We start from the raw sequence: 15050 nt of genomic DNA on the forward strand, positions 1-15050 counted from the left end.
TGTCATAAAGACAAGTCAAACTAGATACATTTGGCTTTGCTTGATATTTTTGTAAATTTTCATTAAAAACTTAGAACAATGACAGATTTTATATAATTATGAAAGTAAGACATTTTCATTGGAGCAAATTAAAATCACTCATAATCTCTTTGACTTGATATAAGTCTTCTAGTCCTTTAACCAAGTTTCAGTGTATTTATAATAATTTTATTTGTTGATTCTTCATGGTCTGTCACAGCCAAACCAAAAAAAAGAAAACATTAGCTTGCTGTCCTGTTTGTAACATAAGCTGGAAGTGTGTGTGGGGTGTGTGTGTGTGTGTGCGTGCGCACGCACACATGTCTTTATTAGAATGGGAGAATGGGTTGAAAATAGTCTGAACTCTGAATACCCCTGCCTTAATGGCTCTCCTGGGCTGCTTTAATTGTTTAATCCTGCTGTTCCAAACTTCACTTAATTTTGTAAGGCTGTGTTTGAATGGAAAATACAAGATCTCTGTGGTTACCATTACTTGGCAATGAGTATTTGGGGACTCCTCAGAGTCTCTTGGTGAATAGGTGATGGGCTTTTTGGCGCATCTCATTTAACTTCTTTGGAGATGCTTTTTTCCTGAGAGTGGAAGCTTGACCTCTCTCTTAGGATGCTGAACATGTATGTCTTTCCTAGAGGAGGGGGAACATTTATGACTCTCCTCGAGAAATGGGAATATCATCTTTAAAACATACCTTTGAACTAGGAAGCTTGAAATGCTATAAGAGTTAGTATCAGACTTCATCATCTTTTCTTTAATCCCAGCTCATGTAATGAATGACTCATTGTCATTCTGATGCTGTAGTTAGACTTTTTAAAAATTATGAATTATTTTTATTTTTAGATATATTGATAGTATCAGATATTGTTATTGTTCAGTTGCTAAGGCATGTCCAACTCTTGCTGCCCCATGAACTGCAGCACGCCAGGCTTCCCTGTCCTTTGCTATCTCCCTGAGTTTGTTCAAAAATATAAGAGATGCCATGTAAGAATTATCCAGGAAATAGTAATCCAAGATAGGTAAAAATGATAATATCATCAAGAAATATGTCCATTTCTTTTCTGCTTTTTTGGGAGCATTTACTATGGGGAAAAAAAATAGCTACTGAAGATAAAAATCATTTTGAAGTGGCAACTTGACCTCAGAAGAAGAAAATGTGATTTCTCTAGAAATGTAAAATGCAACCTTTCCAAAGACCTCAGTAATATGTTTCCTAAGACAAGTGTTCTTGAAAGTGGGGCTAGAGAAAAACAAAGCAGAAAAAGCCCTACTGCTGCTTCTTTTTATTCCTTGATCTTCCCATCATGCCCTAATTCTTAGTTTTCATCTATATGTGTACATATAGATGTATGTTTAGGGATATGAACTGCAGTACGTTAAAGATGAAAACTTACAGAACCAATATAGTTAGCTTCAAATCTCACTTTGTGTGAAAAATCAGTCTCAAAACTCCTCATAATAAATTACATTTACTTAGGTCTTATGAAACCCTCCCATCTCATCAAATAAACAGTTCTTCTCCAGTAACTTCTGGAGTAGTGTAACCAACTACCTTTACATCTATGGGTGTCCTGGGCATTGTTTCCAAGCTTCTTGCCTTTTCTTGAAAAGTTAATTCTTTCGTTCCTTGTGTTTGATAAATTTGCTTTACTTTTTTTTTTTGGACAAAGAACTTACCTTTATTATGCATTTAAGTTGCTTGATACTGTCTTATTTATTCTTTGGCTGGTAATCTCCTCAAGTACTGTATGCTGGTAACTTTTGCTCGCCCCAGAATGGTTCCTTGCAATTGGAGATATTCCAGAAGAATCCTGAGATGTGTACAGTGGTTTCCCCTAAAACTCTGGAAGGTTAACATGTCAACATGGGTGATAAAAATCTCTCAAAAGCCAACAAACATCAAGATAACTACTATACAGTCCAGCTCAATGATGGAAGGAGAGGAAGTATTAATAATTCAGGAAAAGCTCAAATTTGACGTTTGCAGACAAAAGATGCTGTTGGACTAGAAATAAGTGCAATTACTCTATGTTTTGCTGACACCATAATGCTGGGAAGAGTTCCTTTTAAGCCCCAAAGTGCAAAGCAAATGTAGGAGTGAATTAAATTATCAGATGTCTCAGGAAGTCTGATCGTACTATGGTTCTCTGAGGGATTCTGATTTAGGGTCTGAGATGTCTGTTCACAGACTTTTAAAGAAGTTGGGAGTTGAGATTGCCCCATCATTGCTAGTCATCTTTGAGGATCTATGGAAAACTGGGGAGCCAGTAGCAGCCTTGAGCTGCCCAGATGTTCACAAAGAAGGTGGAACGGCCACCCCACCCTTGTATGCCTCTTTTCATTCCCCCTCCTCCAGCTGAAAATTTTAGGACAGATGATCCACTCAGATGATTTGAGTAAGTCAAAATAGAAAGAAAAATAGTGTTCCAGGAGTTCATACGGAGAAGGCAGTGGCATCCCACTCCAGCACTCTTGCCTGGAAAATCCCATGGACGGAGGAGCCTGGTGGGCTGCAGTCCATGGGGTTGCGAAGAGTTGGACATGACCTAGCGACTTCACTTTCACTTTTCACTTTCATGCATTGGAGAAGGAAATGGCAACCCATTCCAGTGTTCTTGCCTGGAGAATCCCAGGGACGGGGGAGCCTGGTGGGTTGCCATGTATGGGGTCACACAGAGTCGGACACAACTGAAGTGACTTAGCAGCAGCAGCAGCAGCAGCAGCAGCAGCAGGAGTTTATAAAAGATTATGTCATACCTAAATAACTTTCATTCCTCTTTTTGAGGAGATAGTTAAGCTAGTGGACTGGAACACTGTAAATGCTGGATATCTGCTTGTTTTTCCAACATGGGTAAATGTTCTCATTATGTTCTGGTAGGTTAGAGGGCCACAGACAGTTGAGTGATCTGCTGTTTCTGGTGGTAGATTTAAAACAGGCTGATCAGAGTGGTAGGATTTCGAGTACTTCTTTTATAAGGTAAAGGGTTCACTCATTCATTCACCACTGAACACCGTGTGCTACATGCAGATTTTCCAAAACAGTCCAGTGGTAGAGGTAGAAGGTCAGTGTAGTGGTTTGGGACAGAGTGTCCATGGAGAGGAAGGGCTGGGTTAGAGAGTCTGAAAGGGAAAAGGGAAGGAGGAAGGGGAGAGAGAGAAGAAAAGAGAAGACAGTCAATGAAGCCAGGTCCCCCCAAAGAGAATGGGGTGGGTGTGTCAAGAGTGTGGTGTCAAAGAGCACTGCCCTGGGGACTTCCTTGGTAGCTTCCAGTGGCTAAGACTCCACACGCCCAATGCAGGGGGCTGGGTTCCTTCCCTGGTCAGGGAGCCAGATCCCATATGCCACAACTAAGAGTTTGCATGGCTAAAACTAAAAGATGCCATGTGCCTCAGCTAAGATGCCATGTGAAACAAACAAGTATATAACACACACACACACATGTGTGTATGTATATATATATACTTTTCTTTTTTTTTTTAAGTACTGCTCTGGGCCTCATCCTGTTCAGTGTTTCCACTCTGCTTCAGATGAGGACACTTAGAACACTGGGCGGCCATGGCTTGTCAAAAACAAGATTGAATTTAGAGCAGACGTGAAAGGTGTAAGCTGTTGGTTGCTGCTGACAAGTTGGAATATTATTAGGGACAGATCAAACTCCTGAAGGGGCTTCTCTGGTGGCTCAAATAGTAAAGAGTCCGCCTGCAATGCAGGAGACCCAGATTCAATCCTTGGGTTGGGAAGATCCCCTGGAGAGGGGCATGGCAACCCACTCCAGTATTTTTGCCTGGTGAATCCCCATGGACAGAAGAGCCTGGTGGGCTATAGTCCATGGGGTCTCAAAGAGTTGGACATGACTTAGCAACTGAACAAAAGCAGCAAGGATGTTTCTAACAAATATGGATGCTAGAACCCCACCCCACACCAGTTAAATCAAGGATGGGGCCAGGCATTGTGGAAATCAATCCTAAATATTTATTGGAAGGACTGATGCTGAAGCTGAAGCTCCAGTACTTTGGCCACCTGATGCACAGAGGCAGCTCATTGGAAAAGACCCTGATGCTGGGAAGGATTGAAGGTGGGAGGAGACTGGAGCGACAAAGGATGAGATGGTTGGATGGCATCACCAACTCAATAGACATGAATTTGAGCAAACTCTGGGAGATGGTGAAGGACAGAGAACCCTGGTGTGCTGCAGTCCATGGGGTTGCAAAGAGTCGGACATGACTGTACAGCTGAACAACAACAAATGGGTTTTAAAATGTAGACAGCGGTGAGATCCTGTACTTTGGTCTCTTGTGCAGCCGCTGGGCTGGCCCTAACCCACTCCAGGCCTTGCCTCACACACGCAGGGGTTGCTTTGCTGAGTAACAGCCAAGACAGGATGGGCTTGCCTCTGCCTCACACGGCAAGTGTGGAGTCTGGCTGCTCACTGCTCAAAAGCCAGTGAAGAGGCCAGGTTGGTGGAAAGGAATTTTGCTTTTTTTTGGATGCTCGCAACCGGTCCAAAGGCCGACAGTCCCCCAAGTCCCACAGCCCACAGACAGCCAGCGCACAGAGCTTTTATAGACAGAGGGAGGGGGCTCCATGCAGAAACAGCACTGGCAGCTTTGACAGTCATCTTCAAATTGGTCACTGGGGTCTGACCAGTGTCCTTTTGGTTGTTTTAGGTTCAGTTCTAGGGTCAGTTTGTTTCTATTTTTTTTTTTTTTTTTGAGGTCAATTCACAGAATTGTGGCAGCGTGTGTCATGGGTAGAGTCTGGTCATCATGTGGTTAACTTTTTCAGCCTGGTGGAGGTTTCAGTATCTATAAGACAGCTCACAGGACATGGCTCAGAGGAACTAAAGCCTTTGAAAAGCTATTGCCCTTGAGACGGAACCAAAGGTCCTTGACTTGAATGAACATATTGTTATTATTTGGTCTCCTTTGACTATTTTCCTTTGTTTCTGTGTTTTCTCACTTCTCTGACTATAAATTTATCCTTTGGCTGAAGTTTTTCCGTAGACAAAAGGCAGACTGAGGACATGGGATGCAAGGACCATAGGGTTCTGCTCCACTTCAGTACCGCTGTTTGCTACAGTGCTCAGTCGGTTCAGTCGCTCAGTCATGTCCACTCTTTGCGACCCCATGAACTGCAGCACTCCAGGCCTCCCTGTCCATCACCAACTCCTGGAGTTTACCCAAACCCATGTCCATTGAATCTGTGATGCCATCCAACCTTCATCCTCTGTTGTCCCCTTCTCCTCCTGCCCCCAATCTTTCCCAGCATCAGGGTCTTTTCTAATGAGTCAGCTCTTCGCATCGGGTGGCCAAAATATTGGAGTTTCAGCTTCAGCATCAGTCCTTCCAGTGGATATCCAGCACTACCTGTGGTATATAACTTCCCGGTTTTCTATCTACTGCTTGGTAATCTGTCTGTCTATCTGCCTGTCTGTCTATGTATTTATCTGTTACCACAGCACCACCCGTGGTATACAGCCCCCTTGCTGTATAGGTATACAGCTATAAGGTATACAGCTCCTTGGTATACAGCCCCACCTCCCTTCTCGCTGCTCCCACTGTTGGGTTCCTTCAGTCTTTTCTCCACACCATAATGAGGGAGCTGCAGGCATGTAATTTAATCATGCTATCTCTTTTCTAAAGAGTCCCCAGTGGTGTTTGTTTTAATCAGGCCTTTCTGTGGCCCTTAAGACCTCAGACCTCAGAACTTTCTGTGGCCCTCAGACCTCACTCCTGTATTTCTTACTCTGTCTCCTACTCTGTCCCTCCCCCCGTCCTTCAGACTCTTTTCATGTCATCTAGATCTAGAATACCATTCTCTGATACTACCTTTTTCTTAGTGTTTTCTTTACTCCTGCTTTGACAGAAAACTGGCTGTCTTGAGATTATTGCTTCCCTTGAACTCCTCCAATGATTCACACATTTTTATGTCTAGCTTAGATTTTTGTACTGAGATCCAGACTCATAAATATGAATGTTTCCCTTATGTCTGCACTTGGTCACTTCTAGACTACTTTCCTCCCAAACAGACCCTTGGATCTCTGTCTAAATCTCTTCTGTAGTTTCCCTTGCCTCAGTACACATACTTCTATCCACGCATACATTGAAGTCAGGACATGTGGAATCATCCTTCACCACTTGCCCTACACCCAATCCAGTTTATGCTTATAGACTGTTGAATCTGTCTTCAGAATATTGTTTTCCTTTTTCCCATTGCTTTTGCCAATGCTCTGGTTCTTGGTGGCGAGCATCTTTTCCCTGGACCAGAGCAGTCAAAGTCCTACCTCCCTTCTCGCTGCTCCCACCGTTGGGTTCCTTCAGTCTCTTCTCCACACCATAGTGAGGGAGCTGCAGGCATGTAATTTAACCATGCTATCTCTTTTCTGAAGAGTCCCCAGTGGTGTTTGTTTTAATCAGGCCTTTCTGTGGCCCTTAAGGACCTCTGTGATCAAGCTTTCCTGCTTTCTCTCCACGTTCCCCCATCCACGCACCCTACGCACCAGTGACAACAAGCCTCATCCACTCTTTATTATATTTTTGTTTAATGCATTGTGTTCTCTGCCTCTGGGCTTTTGTACAGGTTGTTCCATCTGCCTGGAATATTATTTACTTACTCTTGCTATATTTCTTATTTCAGCTCAAATGTCACACTTTCAGAAAATCCTTCTCTAACTGTCTAAAATAGGTTATTTTTTTAAAGAAAAACTGAGGTACAGGCAATTTACAATGTTTTAGGTGTACAAAGTGATTCAGGTATACATATGTATATATCCTTTTTTAGACTTTTTTCCCATTTTAGAAGATACTGAATATAGTTCTGTGTGCTACACAATAGGTCTTTATTGCTTATCTATTTTATTTATAGCAGTTTGTATCTGTTAATCCCAATCCCTAATTTATCCCTCCCCTACTTTTTCCTTTTGGAACCATAAGTTTGTTTTCTGTTAGTCTATTCTGCAAGTAGAAGGCAATGGCACCCCACCTCAGTACTCTTGCCTGGAAAATCTCATGAACGGAGGAGCCTGGTGGGCTGCAGTCCATGGGGTCTCGAAGAGTTGGACATGACTGAGCGACTTCACTTTCACTTTTCACTTTCATGCATTGGAGAAGGACATGGCAACCCACTCCAGTGTTCTTGCCTGGAGAATCCCAGGGACGGGGGAGCCAGCCTGGTGGGCTGCCGTCCATGGGGTTGCACAGAGTCGGACACGACTGCAGCGACTTAGCAGCAGCAGCATTCTGCAAGTAAGTTCATTTGTATTTCTGTTAAAATAGGTTCTTTATCTTCTTTATGGCATGCTGTGATTTCCTTCATGGCATTTATCTCAATTTCTATTGGGAGTGTGTTTTGGTTTTTAAAGAACATACTATGGAAAATGAGAAGAGACTGGAGTTTCCATAACTCCCCATGATGCCATCCTTGACAGCCTGTGTGTTTCGTCTGTCTTCATTCCTCCCAGTTATTTTGAAACAAACCCTAAACATCATTGTATATTTTTTCTTTGAAAGATAAGAACCTTGTTTTAAGATAAGCACCTAATCACAATACCATTATCAAGTATAAAAATTTTAGCAATTTTTTAAATCATCATATATAGTCAGTGTTAAAATTAGCTTTGTTGGAGTCAAGATAACATTGCAGTTCATTTCAGTTAGTTGATATCTCTCTCTTTTAAGTTGTGGGCTTTCTCCCACCTTTTTTTTCCTTGAAATTTATTTGTTGAAGAAACAGGTTCCTTTCCCTATAGTTTCCTATAGTGTAGATTTTTCTCACTCTATCCCAATAAGAAATGGTGTTATTTATTTAATAAATTGTTCCTTTGTCTTCTTAAAATAAGGGATTAGATGGTACTTGGTCACATTCAGATTGAATTGATTCCATTGAGGTGCATGAGTGCTCCCATCAGGAGGCACTTAATATCTGGTAGCCTTTTTTTGTGATTTCAGCAGCTGTTAATGTTGATATTCAAATTTTGTCATTTCCCCTTCATTTTTCACATGATGCATCTCTACAGAGAAATTTCACATATCAACTGTCTGATCACACTGAGGTATAGTGTGTATGGCATGCTGCAGTCAGTCCATGGAGTCGCAAAGAGTCAAAGCAATTTAGCAACTAAACAGTGACAACACATAGTGTATAGGAAGGTATATGAAAAGGGAAGCAAATGCTTGACATTTCTCTTTAACAGTTTTTAAACTAATGAGTGGGATCCATAGTACTCTCCAAATGTAACTCGTAAGTTTCTTCTAAAGTCTCATTATAGGGGACTTCCCTGGTGGTCTGGTGGTTAAGACCTCACCTTCCAATGTAGGGAGTGCAGGTTTGATTCCTGCTTAGGGAGGTAAGATCCCACATTTCCTCATGGCCAAAAAACTGGAACATAAACCGCAGAAGCAGAGTGTAACAAATTCAATAAAGACTTTAAAAATGGTCCACATCAGAAGCTGCCCTATAGCATAGTGAGCTCAGCCCAGTGCTCTGTGATGGTGAGTTCGGGGTGGGTTAGGGGTGGGTTCGGGGGATTGGGTATAAGGGTTGGAAGGGAGGTTCAAAATGAAGGGATCTATGTATACTTATAGCTGATTACCTTGTTGTATGGCAGAAAGTAACACAACATTTTAAAGCAATTATCCTCCAATGAAAAATAAATTGAAAAAAAGAAAAAGAAACTTAAAAATGATCCAAATCAAAAAAAAACTTAAAAAAATAGAACTTATAAGTAAATAATATCTCATTGTAAACTTATTGATTTAAACATATTTAATGCCTTTCAATCACAGGTATTAGTTTAGTGATGGTTAAGTTGTCCCATTTTTGGCAAGCGAGCATCTCCTGCCCGCCTTTGATTAGCTGTCTTTGTAGATGCATGTTTTACATCTATCTCCTCCCTGAGCCCTAAGTGCAGGGACCGTGTCTGGGTTGTTTATTCTTTATCCCCAGCACAGCTTGACATTCTCTCAATTAGTATTTGTTGAATAGGAGGCAGGATAGTAAAACTTCATTAAGTGGAGGGCTGTCTTGAGGAAGAGCATTTAGTTTAGTCTTTGTGGACTCAGAACTTGATTGAGAGTAGAAGTTACAGGAAGCCAATTTAGGCTGAACATAAAGAGGGACTAAAAAATGTGGGCGTTTTAGGGGATTTGAGTTCCAACAAAGTCTTTTGAGGGAGTGCTTTGTTCCTGGGAGTGACAGACAATCAACCCAGTAAGAATTTTTTCGTTTTGAGTGATCACTGAGTTTACTTCTGTTTTTTTAAATTAAATTTTATAAATTGAAGTACAGTTGATTGACAGTGTTGTGCCAATCTCTGCTGCACAGCAGACTGGCTCACTTCTCAGTTACGTTATACACGTGTATACATTCTTTGCTGTGTTTTTTCCATTGTGTTTATCACAGGATAGTGAATATTGTTCCCTGTGCTGTACAGCAGGACCTTGTTTATCCATCCTAAATGTAATACTTTGCATCTGCCAACCCCAAATTCCCAGTCCATACCCTCCCTCCACGGAGGTTACTTTTTTAAAGTTCTAAGATTCTCATATCCTTTACTGACAGACTTTATTTTAGGAAAAATGCAAGTTTTAAGTTATTGAAATGTAATTGTTTTCTTTTCTCCCATGAACAATATATGTTCCTCTAATTTTATGTTTCAAAGTATTATGAGTTTGTACATTTAATGAAGCATCATTATCAATATTTTATCAAACATACAATCTCATAATAATTGTTGGTTGAGCGCACCCTGTTTCTCATTGTGTTATTAGACTTTTTGCATTGTTAATCACATCTTAATAAATAACCATTATGCCATTCTTTTATAAGTCTTTTTTTTTATTTTTAAAAAGAAATCAATTTAACAGAAATAACATTAGTCTTCTTCCTGTTCTTTCTGTATTGTTTTGATAAAGATTAGGGTGAGGTGTGATTACTGACAACTTAACCTTGAAATTCTAAATTTACTTTTCCAGAATAAATAATGTACTTTTAGAATATTTCTGAATATCAAAGGTTAAATAGTACTGAGATGGTTTCTCTTTTATACCTGAATGAAAATTGAATTTAGGCAGAGATGGCAAGACCATGAATATTTAGTTGCTTTTAATTTTTGAAGTGTGTATGTGATACAGTATCATCAGCATTCCAACCAGTGTCTTAAGAGAGAACAAATGAAAGAAACACTGATGGTAAAACCTTTAAAATATTTTTAATGACCTTGCCAAAAAGGTGTAAGTTCAGTTCAAAATATTGTCCTGGATGAGCTCAGCCTTGCCATTGCCACTCTCTGAGTAGTAACTACATTTCCTTCTGTTGCTTTAAACCAATACAGCGAGGAAACAAAAGCTGTGTATCTCCGTGCACTCGGTATTATTTTCCATAGCAGTTTCTCTTGAGACAGACTCATAATGGTAGAGAGAGGCAGAATATATTAAATTTGCCAGAGTATATTAAATTTCTTTTAGGTGTATTGCCTTAATTTCCTTTATATCCTCTAGACATAATTTCTCCTAGGTGTTAGCACATGAACACTATTTTCAGAGATGACCTAGATAATGTTTGTTATTTTGTTTTATTGTACAAAGTTATCTTACGAATTTGCGGTAACTAATCTGATAGAAAACCTTTAGGCTTTCCTTTGAGAATTGTCCATTAGGAAATTCTCTTCGTGCATCGTCTTTTGAGCCTGGAAAATTGACCCTGAGTGGGAAAGTTTTGCTTTGTAGGGTTCATGAAATGTCAAAATAGCACATGCGTGCAAAAATGAATAGGCCATTCTCCTTATTCAGAACTTCTCCATCTTGCTTCACCCACACAAGATAATTTTATTATTTACAGACTTATGGGCACACATATCTGTGGACAGAATTTCTGAAGTTGGCAGAGATTTGGATTTGTGGTTAGAACCAGTTTGAAATCACTCATCCTTGAGCATGCATTGAGCTTCACAGGGAGGCCAAGCTGGGAATGGCAGTTCTTGGAAGAATTAGAGACTGATAGCTAGTCTCTGAAATTAAAACAGCTCCCTGTATGGCTTAGAACAGCTAGACATGAGCCTGGCAATTTCTCCAGCAGAAGGTTCTGTGGTAGTATTAACACAATTTAAAGCATTTTAAAAATGTTATTTACCTGGGTTAATGTCTCCGTTGCCAATCAAGTCTTGATTGCCTTCTATTCATTAGCCTTTGATTTAATTAATAAGACTTGTTAAAGAGGAATCTTCAGTGTTTTCCTGTAAACAGCTCTAATTTATTGATTCAATTTGAATTTTGTAATTATTCTAAAGAACTTAAATCAATGTTTGAAGTATGTGTTTTGCATATTTAATTGAACAGTTTAACCAAACAAAGTAATTATTAGATATGCTCCAAAGGTTGAACATTAGAATATTTGTAATTATTTTTTCAAAAGATACCTTTTCCAAAAGTTGAGCCAGTGACTTAATGTTTTTACTAGACTTTATGCTGAGGGATTCAGTAAGTGTCTAGACGTGTGGAGAAAAATTAAGAAAACAGTCACAATGACTCCTAGGTTAAAGAACAATTTGATGATCAATACGGTTCTTAATGGGAAACCAATTAAGCAGTTGAAAAAGAGGGAGAAACTGATTAGTGGTCTGAGCTCAGATTATTGAAGATACTGAGGGGTTTGAAACAGGTCTGTTGGGTGAAAAAGGTTAATTAACAAAGCATTCTATAAATTCTAAAACCTTAAGGAAATGAAAATTTTATATATCTGCATGCATCATCAAAAACAAAGAGACTCCACCTTTAATTTGAAAAAATAAAATATTTATTTGTTTGGCTGAACTCTCCAGCACGTGGGATCTTAGTTCCCCAACTAAGGATTGAACCCATGGCCCCTGCAATGGAAGTGTGGAGTCTTAACTGATGGACCGCCAGGGAAGTCCCAAAATAAATATTTAAACTCAAACATTGAGAGTTTTGTGATTGACAGGAACATGCCAAATAGATGACCAACAAGGACCTACTGTTAAAAAAAATTAAATGTGAAAGAAGATATTGAAATCTTTTAAAAAATGTGATATATCTGAAATCTTTGAAAGCAATAATTTTTACATTTTATTCTTGAATTATCTTGCAAATGTAAGGAAAGAAATGTTAGTATATTAACATTTTTAATATTCATTCAATCAAATATTTTGAGTGTATTCTGTATGTCAGATGGTTTTAGGCATTGGGCATGTAACAGTTAACAAAACAGAAGAAAGTTCCTTTGCTCCTAAATCTAATAGTCTACTATAAATTTTAAGGAATCTTTTAGTTTCACATAAAATCTCAGTGTCTTTAACTCCTGTGATTATCATAACTGTAAGAAATTGATAGTTGGAGGTTTAACTCATGGAGCATTATGCTTCAGAATCAGGATTCTGTTAACCTGGATCTTGTTCTTTTAGGCAGTTTATCATAGTAAATATGTTGAAGGTTTATTTCACCTCAGAAATGATGCACACAGTCTATGAGGTTGCTTAAAGGTGTTCCTTCTCTGGTTGCATTTAAAGTGTCAAGGCTGGTTCAGTTAAAGGCTCATCGCCTTTCAGTGTATTACAGGGGAATCATAGCTTCATGGTCTGCATCTGTTTTAAGCATATAGCCTTCCAAAACCATAAATTCCCTATATTCCAGAATTCAGTTTGTGTAAACGAGCAATCTCAAGGGAGATGGAAAAGCTTTGTGGGAAGAAGGCTCTGTGTGTGTATGTGTTATGGGTGATGGGAGACTATCTGTAAATGAAGGGAGAATTCCAAGCAGTTCTTGGCCTCAGTTCCCACCTCCTTAGGGAGCCAGTGATGAGCTCAGCTGGGCTGAGAAAATCTGTGCAGATGTCAATACTGACTGCATTCCAGCCTCAAGCCCGGCTGGAGGCCTCCCTCAGCCATAAAGAGCAAAGTGGAGAGGGCAAGGTACAGTCCGTCTCCAGTTGAACCCCATATGAATATTAATATTTTACTTGCACCTGGTACCTAGAGCATAATCAGGATTAGAAAGACATCAAGGTGACATACTCAGGAGAAGAGAATTGCAGAGCAGAAAAGTGCCAGGCCTGTCCTCCCAGCTGAAACACAGGGGAAAATAAACCAGCCCCCTAACCTAGAGGAGACAGCACATTGCAGAGCCTTATAATCAGATGTCCTTTGATTAGTGCAACCAGTAATGTATTTGAACAATCAGTTCGATGAGGGATGCCATTAGGATGGCTGGGCTGTGATAAATCCCTGACCTTTCAAATTCTGTGTCTGTGGCAGGATTTTTTTTTTTTTTAATAAAAAATAGACCAGTTGGATGCAGTTTACAAGAAAGAGACTTTCAGATTCTTTTATTTCAGACTCAGGCACTGGATTCTCTGGGACGCATAGGCTCGCTGTGGATTCCATAAGCTCTAAAGACTTTTGGTTGCAATTTAGACTACAGTGAGAACCGCTATTCCTCCATCAAGTTGGCCAAATCAGTGGTCCATAACCTAGGATCTATCAGTAAAGGGGGAACTCAAGCTCCTATTTGCTATAGGTAGTAGAAATTGGTACAACCTGTGTGTAGGATAATTTCTTAATGTTCCACTAAAAAGCTTGATGGACAAGGCAATGGCACCCCACTCCAGTACTCTTGCCTGGAAAATCCCATGGACGGAGGAGCCTGGTGGGATTCAGTCCACGGGGTCGCTAAGATTTGGACACGACTGAGCGACTTCAACTTTCACGCATTGGAGAAGGAAATGGCAACCCACTCCGGTGTTCTTGCCTGGAGAATCCCAGGGACAGGGGAGCCTGTTGGGCTGCTGTCTGTGGGGTCACACAGAATCGGACATGACTGAAGCGATTTAGCAGCAGCAGCAGCAGAGGATTGGAATTAAGTTAAGCATACTACACTAGACAAAGGAACACCCTGTGGTTTTCTAAAAACAAAAGACAATTTCTATGAGTTTATGAGGAAGTCACCCAAATATATTGAGAGATAGAAATAATATACACTGTACCCCGTATGGCATATTACCATTTGTATATGTGTGTGTTAAGTACACATATCAAGCTAAGTTACCTGAGTTAAGTGGGTGGGAGCTCCCACCACACTCAGAGGGTGGGAGCTGGCTATGGCAGGGAGATTTACTTTTCATTACAGCTTTCTTGTAGCTTTTACATTTTTAATATGTGCTTATTTTACTTATTTTATTTAAGTATATTAGTATGAAATATGTTGGTAAGCCTAGTCAAGGTAGAAGTAGAACATTCAGCTGGAAGAATGTCTTTATTTTATTAACAGAATTGATTGTATAGAAAGTTACTTGCCTAGTGTAATCTTACTTTTAATTAGAGCTGATACACATTTAGAATGTGCCTAGAAGAACCATCTGTTTTGTATGGGTCTTGTATAATTTTGTAATAGTAAAATATTCTTAACTTTTATTGTGATGATATATAGCATTCTAAAACATCATCAGACTAAATACAACTTTAGGAGACTCTAGCTTAAGAAAATGGCAAAAAAGAGAGAAACGGGTCGTATTGATAGAGACAGAGAAAGAAGAGGGGAGAAGCAAGAAGCCAGGGTCAGTTTTCCGTCTTTGGGGACTGAATGACGTCAGCTTAAGACTGGAAATGAAGTTGTTGTTGTTCAGTCACTCAGTCGTGTCCGACTCTTTGTGACCCCATGGACTGTAGTCTGCCAGGCTCTTCTGTCCATGGAATTTCCTAGGTAAGAATACTGAAGTGGGTTGCCATTTACTTCTCCAGGGGATCTTCCTGACCTAACCTGTGGTCTCCGGCTTGGCAGGCAGATTCTTTACCACTAAGCCACCTGGGAAGCCCTACAGACATTTGATCCTAAGAAACAAAGGAGCTACTGGAGAAACAAAAGGAGAGTGTTATTCTGAGTACTTGATTTTTAATTAATCTGAATAATTGATCAAACAGTGTTTTTTTTGTTAAGCACTAGTTACATGTTGGAAGGAACATTGAGTGAATCACAGAACACTTGAGTTAAAGCTTGGACTATGCAAGCGTGA

The 15050-nt window shown here is 39.9% G+C and overlaps 1 protein-coding gene across 6 annotated transcripts in view; it reads left to right on the forward strand.

Moving 5' to 3' along the window:
• CDK14 (cyclin dependent kinase 14) overlaps nt 1–15050 on the forward strand; it is a 666835-nt gene that overhangs the window by 191160 nt on the left and 460625 nt on the right. The window lies entirely within an intron of this gene.

This window comes from Bubalus kerabau, chromosome 8 (assembly GCF_029407905.1).
Source record: "Bubalus kerabau isolate K-KA32 ecotype Philippines breed swamp buffalo chromosome 8, PCC_UOA_SB_1v2, whole genome shotgun sequence".
Lineage (NCBI taxonomy): Eukaryota > Metazoa > Chordata > Mammalia > Artiodactyla > Bovidae > Bubalus > Bubalus kerabau.